This window comes from Oncorhynchus gorbuscha, linkage group LG05 (assembly GCF_021184085.1).
Source record: "Oncorhynchus gorbuscha isolate QuinsamMale2020 ecotype Even-year linkage group LG05, OgorEven_v1.0, whole genome shotgun sequence".
NCBI lineage: Eukaryota > Metazoa > Chordata > Actinopteri > Salmoniformes > Salmonidae > Oncorhynchus > Oncorhynchus gorbuscha.
In genome coordinates this window covers 61,175,612-61,185,477 of record NC_060177.1, presented here as the reverse complement: position 1 = coordinate 61,185,477, position 9,866 = coordinate 61,175,612, and the positions used below count along the sequence as shown (strand labels likewise).

Sequence of the window (9,866 nt, the reverse complement as noted above, 5' to 3'; positions counted from 1 at the left end):
TTAAGCCATTTTGCAATATTGGAAGAATGCTTGGGGTAATTGCCCACTTGGAAGACCCATTTGCGACCAAACTTTAAATTCCTGACAGATGTCTTGAGATGTTTCTTCAATATATCCACATAATTTTTCCTCACTCATGATGTCATCCATTTTGTGAAGTGTTCCAGTCCCTCTTGCAGCAAAGCACTCCCACAACATGATGCTGCCACCTCCATGCTTCACAGTTGGGATGGTGTTTTTTGGCTTGCAATACCCTTTTTCCTCCAAACATAATGAAGGTCATTATAGCCAAACAGTTATATTTTTTTTCATCAGACAAGAGGACATTTCTCCAAAAAGTACTATATTTGTCCCCATGTGCAGATGCAAATCGTAGTCTGGCTTTTTTATGGCGGTTTTGGAGCAGTGGCTTCCTCCTCGCTGAGCAGCCTTTCAGCTTATGTCGATATAGGACTCGTTTTACTGTGGCTAAAGATACTTTTGTACCGGTTTCCTCCAGCATCCTTACAAGGGTCTTTGCTCTTTTTCTAGGATTGATTTGCACTTTTCGCACCAAGGTACGTTCATCTCTAGGAGACAGAACGCATCTCCTTCGTGAGTGGTATGACGGCCATGGTGTGTACATTTGCGTATTAATGTTTGTACAGATGAACGTGGTACCTTCAGGCGTTTGGAAATGGCTCCTGAGGATGAACCAGACTTGTGGAGGTCTACAATTGTTTTCTGAGGTTTTGGCTGATTTCCTTTGATTTTCCCATGATGTCAAGCAAAGAGGCACTGCATTTGAAGGTAGGCCTTGAAATACATCTACAGATACACCTCCAATTGACTCAAATGATGTCAATTAGCCTATCATAAGCTTCTAAAGCCATGATATCATTTTCTGGAATTGTCCAAGCTGTTTAAAGGCACAGTCAACTTAGTATATGTAAACTTCTGACCCACTGGAATTGTGATACAGTGAATTAAAGGTGAAATAATCTGTCTGTAAACATTGGTTGGAAAAATGACTTGTGTCATTCACAAAGTAGATGTCCTAAACGACAAACTATAGTTTGTTAACAAGAAATTTGTGGTTGAAAAACGAGTTTTAATGACTCCAACCTAAGTGTATGTAAACTTACGACTTCAACTGTATGTATATACAGTACCAGTCTGTTATACGCAATATACAGTGCCTTGCGAAAGTATTCGGCCCCCTTGAACTTTGCGACCTTTTGCCACATTTCAGATTTCAAACATAAAGATATAAAACTGTATTTTTTGTGAAGAATCAACAACAAGTGGGACAAAATCATGAAGTGGAACGACATTTCTTCTTCCACATGTTTGGTGTGTCTCCCAGGTGGCTTGTGGCAAACTTTAAACGACACTTTTTATGGATATCTTTAAGAAATGGCTTTCTTCTTGCCACTCTTCCATAAAGGCCAGATTTGTGCAATATACGACTGATTGTTGTCCTATGGACAGAGTCTCCCACCTCAGCTGTAGATCTCTGCAGTTTATCCAGAGTGATCATGGGCCTCTTGGCTGCATCTCTGATCAGTTTTCTCCTTGTATGAGCTGAAAGTTTAGAAGGACGGCCAGGTCTTGGTAGATTTGCAGTGGTCTGATACTCCTTCCATTTCAATATTATCGCTTGCACAGTGCTCCTTGGGATGTTTAAAGCTTGGGAAATCTTTTTGTATCCAAATCCAGCTTTAAACTTCTTCACAACAGTATCTCGGACCTGCCTGGTGTGTTCCTTGTTCTTCATGATGCTCTCTGCGCTTTTAATGGACCTCTGAGACTATCACAGTGCAGGTGCATTTATACGGAGACTTGATTACACACAGGTGGATTGTATTTATCATCATTAGTCATTTAGGTCAACATTGGATCATTCAGAGATCCTCACTGCACATTTGGAGAGAGTGTGCTGCACTGAAAGTAAAGGGGCTGAATAATTTTGCACGCCCTATTTTTCAGTTTTTGATTTGTTAAAAAAGTTTGAAATATCCAATAAATGTCGTTCCACTTCATGATTGTGTCCCACTTGTTGATTCTTCACAAACAAAATACAGTTTTATATCTTTATGTTTGAAGCCTGAAATGTGGCAAAAGGTCGCAAAGTTCAAGGGGGCCGAATACTTTCGCAAGGCACTGTATTTATGTCAACATTCATCAATGTGTGCCATGCTGATTGCAGCCTTGGCATGCCAATGTCCCACCTCTTATTTATCTGTCATTCAGAATGGGGAAGAAAACTGTACACCACTTTTATGTGACCTAGTTCCTGTAATTGTTATCCGAATACAGGAAGACAAGCGCGTCTCTCACAGGCGTCAGGTTTCGTTACGGTTGTTCATTCTTTCTGATACACAACACAAGACTGGGATTTACATTTTTAGTAGAAACAGATAGAAATTGGAAACGCCAGTAACGGACTGTTAGAAGGGAAGGTTATTAAAAAGCCAAGTAAATCATTCTGTAGTCCTGTATCTGCAGATCGATGATGGAAACACCCATTCCTGTTCCTGAACTGCTGTTAGCCATTTTAGAAGAGCTAATCACTGAAGACCTTAAGACATTCCAGTGGTACCTGACTCAGGTTGTGCTCAGCGATTTTCCTCCCTTCCCTAAGAGCAAGCTGGAGAACACGGACAGGCTAACCACTGTGGATAAGATGATCAAGACCTCAAGCTATGAGGGAGCTGTGAAGGTGTCACTAGAGATCCTGAGGAAGATGAACCACAACAATCTCGCTGAGAAACTACAGAGAGACAGCCAAATATCCTGTCCTGTGTGCCACGACATCCTCAGGGATCCTGTTATACTGTCATGCCACCACAAAGTCTGCACAGTCTGTCTACATGAATGCTGGAACCAGAAAGATTCTCGGCAATGCCCTGTGTGCAAGAAGAGGATCTTAATGGATACAGCAAGGTCTGAGGGTGCTCTGCAGTTTGCACAGTGAGAAATTCAAACTCTTCTGCCAGGAGGATAAAAAGCTAATCTGTGTGGTATGTCAGACTTCAAAAACACAAAAACCATAACTGTAGCCCCATAGATGAAGCTGCACAGGATCAGAAGGAAGAACTCCAGACAGCACTGAATTCCTTAAAGGAGAAGCTTGGGGTCTTTAGTAAAATTAGCCAAACCTGTGCTGAACACATCTTGAGCCAGGCCCAGCACACAGAGGGTCAAATTAAGGGGCAGTTTGAGAAGCTTCACCAGTTTCTACGAGAGGAAGAGGCAGCCAGGATAGCTGAACTAAAAGAGGAAGAAGAGCACAAGAATCAAGTGATGAAAGAAAATATTGAAGAAATGAGCAGAGAGATATCATCACTTGCAAACACAATCAGATTCTTAGAGGAGGAGCTGAAAGCTGAAGACCTCTCATTTCTGCAGAACTATGAGTCCACAAAGGAAAGAGCCCAATGCAAACTGCCAGATCCAATGCTGATCTCAGGAGTGCTGATAGACGTGGCTAAATACTTGGGCAACCTGCAATTTAGAGTCTGGGAGAAGATGCATGAGATTGTGAAATACACTCCTGTGATTCTGAACCCCAATACTTCCCAACCACATCTCATCCTGTCTGATGATCTGACCAGTGTGAGACAGCGTGATGAAGACAGCATCAATGACAGAGATGAAACACGGCAGCTTCCTGACAACCCAGAGAGGTTTGATACCGTTAGAATGGTCCTAGGCTCCGAAGGCTTTAATTCAGGGACACACAACTGGGACATTGAGGTTGGGGACAATACTCACTGGTCACTGGGTGTAATTACAGAATCTGTCCAGCGGAAGGGAGAAGTAAAGAATGGATACTGGCAAATCCAATTCACTGGTGGTAAATATGATACACATTCTCCATCAGGGTCAGACACTCTCCTTACTGTGAGACAGAAACCCCTGAGGATCAGAGTGCAGCTGGACTGGGATGGAGGTAAGCTGTCATTCTCTGACCCTGATAATAAGACAGTTCTACACACATTCACACACACTTTCACTGAGAAAGTATTTCCTTTTTGCCTTAATGGCTGTAAACTCCACCCTGTGAGGATTTTACCAGTGAAGGCCTGTGTGACAGTGGAAAAGCCCAATGAGACCTTCTTACAGGACACACGTGTCAGAGGCTTAACAGTGAACACCCACAATGATTATGATATGTTCGATGAGGACATTGATGAATTTGAGGAGGAATACGATGAATGTGCAGACCCTGAAGATGAAGATGGTGTAGATGATGTAGATGATGTATATGAAGAATATGAAGAAGCTGAAGACGAAGAAGATGATTATTAATAAGATGACAAATATGATACTGTCTCGATCTCCAACAGTGGAACAACAGTTAAACTATAGTATAAGTACAATATATGCAGGGTGTGGGAATGGATTTAGATGTTCTTATGAAAAAACTAAAATGACTGTTGGTCATTTTTTTATGTAACTGAATACTATTTCTGAAAATCAACAGCATGGAATATTCATATTTTTACTATGTTCTTTTTTTATATGACTCCAAATATGTTTTAACTGTAATATCAATGGCTGAGTCTATTCACTTTAATTGTTAATAAAAACATTGGTTTGGAAAAGTAAAATCTAACTCAGTGGCCAATTTAGTTAAGAACATACTTTACAGCCTATGGAAGCATTTAGCTGCTGAAACTCAATTGGTAATGCAAATGTTAAATCAATATGTTTGCAATTCCTTTGTGACAAAATTCAAATTGAAATGCAAAAAAATATATTGCATTTTCATGATTGAGTATGATCCATTAATTTCCATGGTACTATCCAGTACAACACTGACACATTTAAAAATAAAACGTAAAAGCTTATTACATTTCTGGGGTTGCAGGTAGCCTTGTTACATTTGGGGCGGCAGGTAGGCTAGTGGTTAGAGTTTTGGGCCAGTAACTGAAAGGTTGCTGGATTGAATCCCTGAGCTGACAAGGTAAAAATATGTTGTTCTGCCCCTGAACAAGGTAGTTAAGCAACTGTTCCCCCGGTAAACTGTCATTGTAAATAAGAATTTGTTCTTAACTTACTTGCCTAGTTAAATGACGGTAAAAAAAAATATATAAAAATGCTAATGATTAAGTTGTTGTAATACCAATAATGTGAAAGAAATAAAAAATAATCGGCAATTACTGTGTGGTTTAAAACTGTCAAATTTCAAATGATCAATCAAATTCAATAAATCTATCACGATGCTCCATTTTGCTATTTCGTTTCCTCATTGCACCGTGGCGTTTGACGTGTTAGACCTGTTTGGTAACATGAGGCGGAAGGGGTATAATAAGACCTGCTGGCAGCAGACTCTTTCGGTAGTAGCTGTATGGTGTCCTTCTGCTTTTCCCATGGGATAACCATTTTTGGTTCCAGGTATAATACTTAATACATGGAACCCAATAGGGTTCTACTTGGAACCTAAAAGGGATCTCCTATGGGGACAGCCAGAGAACCCTTTTAAGTAGATAGTACCATTCTTTCTAAGAGTAGAGTTGGCCTGGACTACAGTTTATTGATATAGTCATAGACTGAATTGTACTGATTCAAGGCATTGTTAATGATGGTTGATGATGGTTGATGAGTATTACAATATAATTAGAATAATTTTACTTTCATCTTGTTTTAGATCAGCAAATGTGTAGGGAAGAAATAAGCGGATTAAGTCTAAATGAGATATTAATAAACAACTGAAACAACTGACTATGAAAACATTATAATTTAATAAGTATTCAAGTACAGGAAAGAACATGACAGGTATGTGTGTTGTAAAAATGTTTAAAAAAAATAAAACTATTGAAAGAGGTGTGTGCGTTTTTTTTGTTTTGTTAAATGAATGTGTAACCTGTAATCTGTAAGAGAACAGCATGAGCATGTATTTTTGGCACAACTGCAGACCGATACAGGGACTACTCATAAAGCCTAGATGTAGTAGGGGAACTTCAGACATGGCCATAAAGAGAGAGAGGGCAGGGCACTGGAGATCTGAGGTACTAAGAGGTGTGTGTGTGTCTCTGTCTCTGAGAAAAAGGGAACAATATGTAGCCATAACACAGCTAAACAAACAAATGGCCCCTGGACGTCACGGACCAGTCGATGGAACATAACTTCACAAAAAGTTTCAACACCCTGGTTTTCAAGTGGTTTTAAATTAAATAAATATATTGGCATTTAGTCTCGTAAGAGACCAAGAGCATCTGAGAAAATTCCGTATGAGTTTCAATTCAGAAATCTATGTAACACTAATAATGAATCCTATCCTAATACTTTATAAACAAATGACTTTATGAATTGCCTGAATTTAAACGGAACTGACGTATGTGAAAAGAAAGGTACAATGAGGGAGGTCAAAACAACAACCAGACAACTCCTCTTCTTGTCCTTCCTGTGAGCTGGTCAGCCCCGGCAACTCCTCTCCTCTTCCTGTCCTTCCTGTGAGCTGGTCGGCCCCGGCAACTCCTCTCCTCTTCCTGTCCTTCCTGTGAGCTGGTCGGCCCCGGCAACTCCTCTCCTCTTCCTGTCCTTCCTGTGAGCTGGTCGGCCACTGCAACTCCTCTCCTCTTCCTGTCCTTCCTGTGAGCTGGTCGGCCCCTGGCAACTCCTCTCCTCTTCCTGTCCTTCCTGTGAGCTGGTCGGCCCCGGCAACTCCTCTCCTCTTCCTGTCCTTCCTGTGAGCTTGTTGGCAAAATTGACTCCATTTCTGAAAGGGAAGAGAAAAACAACACATACAAGCTTAACATAATATGAAACCATAAAAGGTGAGATTTATGTTAACTAAATACTGCTTGCTTAGTGTAGTTAGTGGCATAAATATAGGAATAGTGTGGTAAAGTTGGTAATACCTGCTGTTTACTCATGGAATTTGTATTTCAGATCTAAAGATGAACATGACAGGCAGATATTTCGAAAGCAAACTGTTTTAGCATATTTTCTAACCCAGAAACAACAGCTATACATTTGCCTCATATTAATACTTTGATCTGAAATACCAATTAACCTACATGTATATACTGTAAAAATGACCTACTTTACTTCACTGTCGCACACTTATGACACTATTTAGTCAGCCACCAATTGTGCAAGTTCTCCCACTTAAAAATATGAGAGGCCTGTAATTTTCATCATAGGTACACTTCAACTATGACAGACAAAATGAGAAATAAAAATCCAGAAAATCACATTGTAGGATTTTTAATGAATTTATTTGCAAATTATGATGGAAAATAAGTATTTGATCAATAACAAAAGTTTATCTCAATACTTTGTTATATACCGTTTGTTGGCAATGACAGAGGTCAAACGTTTTCTGTAAGTCTTCACAAGGTTTCCACACAATTGGTGGCTGACTAAATACTTTTTTTGCCCCACTGTACATTTTAACCTTGACTGCTGCTTTTCTTTGCTGAGGCAGCTTCTTCAGTGTTGGCACCAGGCTCATGGCAAAGAGGGTCCCTTCATCCTCCTTCCTGTGGGCATCAGGTTGGGCTGCATCCCTCTCGATGGCTTGTAGGAGCCTCTGCTGAAATGAGTTGAGTGGATCTGGTACCTCCGATGACGCCTGGTGTGACGTTGTTCCTCTTCGTTTCTCTCTCTGTTTCTCTCCACGGCCACATCCTGTTCAACGAGGTCCTCAGTGGTCACTTCCGTGAGGTTCAGAATAATCTCAGGTGGTCCTAGATCCAGAGGTGCTTCCTCCATTTCATCATCTTCCATGATCACCGGTAGTGGTCATACTCGTGGATGATGTTGTAGAGGGTCTCACTCCTCCGGTGGAGGTGATGGTCGCATTTGTATGTGACGTTGAGGGTCTTGATGCACCGGTGGCAACAACACATGTGGATGACGTAGTAGAGTGTCTGGCTGTAAAATTGCCACTCGTTGCCCGAGGTACAAAAAATGGAACCAGAAAATAAAGAATGTGGCAGAAGCGCCAAGGCTGCTGGCCTGAAGCTGCTGACCCAGACCTCTTCTTCTCTTTCTCTGTCCTTCTCTCTCTCTGATACCTGTCCCTGAGTCCTCTCCACTTCCTCCTACATTCTTCTTCTACATAGACATGAACATGATAAGCCAAACCATTACCTAGCATACCTATAGTTATTAGATAGCTATCATGGACATGTCACCTACTGTACACATAGACACACACACACACACACACACACACACACGGTTATCTGACCAAATTATCAGCGGTACAGTAGTATCTACCATTTCTATTGCTATTTATATAGCATACACACTCTCACTCTTTCAAACATTATTCTTTGGTAACGTTATCAGGGGTAGTAACTAGCATAATTTATTTGACTATATCTTTCACACACACCTCATTGGCTAGCTTAGCTAGCTAGCTAACGCTAACTAGCCACATCGAGCACAAGCTCACTACTAAATTGACCTGGCAATCCTACTATCGTGGACACTTGTCTCCAAGCAGCATTTTTTTGTGTTTATGTCCCTGTAGCTGTCAGCAGTTGTGTCAAAAGGACACGGTTTTGAGGATACTGCGAAAATTATTCTCTCCTCCATGTGTCCAACCGCATGCGACCATTTGCAAAAGGTAGCTGCATCAGTATAGTTGCCTAGCTGCGCAAAATGTTATGCAGCAGTGATGCCCCCCTTACACAGTCGGTGTGTTCCAAGCGTAAAATCAAAGAGAGCGCAGGTGACATGAATTTAGTGAAAAATAACACTTTTTTTTCGATTGATTTCAATTCTGAGGAAGTAAAAACTCGGAAGCAGCAGAACGCAACATTGAAAATTCAGGTTGCAAAGCAGGAGAAGAAGCTCACTGAAATGGAGTCCAAGGTAAATGAGAATGACCGGATAGTCGGAGATGGAATCTTTGAATTTATGGAATAGCAGAAAAATCTGACAAGAACATTGAAAGCAAGAGTGAAGGACATTTGCAGGGCAATAATGTTGTTGCAGGTTCTCTGGATGTAGTGCACCGCCTGGGTAGGCTGAGAGATGAGGAAAACGACCAGTGATCACGAGATTCATCTCCAGGACAGCGAGGGATATGACATGGAAAAGTTCAAAGAAAAATTACTATTTAAAAGAAGAACAACCTGAAGTTCAAGGATGATCTGACAGCATTTAACAAATAAGCTCAGAATCATCTGTGGTCGATGATTTGGGGGCAGAACAACATATTTGTACCTTGTCAGCTCGGGGGTTTGAACTTGCAACCTTCCGGTTACTAGACCAACGCTCTAACCACTAGGCTACTCTGCCGACTGCTGGACTTATCAAGTGAGTTGTGCAGGACTGGGTTTTATTTACATCTGATAAAACGTTATATTTCTTGAGGAATGAGCATTGTTTGTGTGAGCCAAACTCTTTATATATATATATATATTATGGCAGGGAAATTCGCACTGACACTTAATGAATGTTAGCTTGATGGCTATTCGTTTTTGCCAATATATGGTACAATGGTACAATATATATATATAATTTAGGTCAACCACTTGCGTGGTGCAAAGGACTGTTTTTATTTGCAACTAGTAAGAACTTTTCTTTTTGTGAGAACCCGATTCATGTGAACGTATACAAGTTTAATATTCTTCATATAGTCACTGATAGTAAATGTCCATTTATTTTTTTCTATTAATGCCAGGGGAATCCGTAATATTTTGAAAAGGAAATATTTCCTTTTGTATTGTAAGGGTAAGAGTGGCAACTTTTATTTTATTCAAGAAACTCATGTATGTTCCACAGATACTGAGTTTTGGAAGTGTCAATGGGGGAATGATATTTGGTTTTCATTTGGTACTAATCGGTCAGCAGGTGTCGCTATTTTGAATGTCAACTTTAAGGGTCATATATTGAGTCATGAAGCAGATAATACAGGGAGA

At 40.5% G+C, this 9,866-nt stretch overlaps 1 pseudogene; it reads left to right on the top strand.

The window, feature by feature from the left end:
- The first annotated feature begins 2,370 nt into the window (after positions 1-2,370).
- On the top strand, positions 2,371-4,984 carry LOC124035189 (annotated as a pseudogene).
- The last annotated feature ends 4,882 nt before the right edge of the window (positions 4,985-9,866 follow it).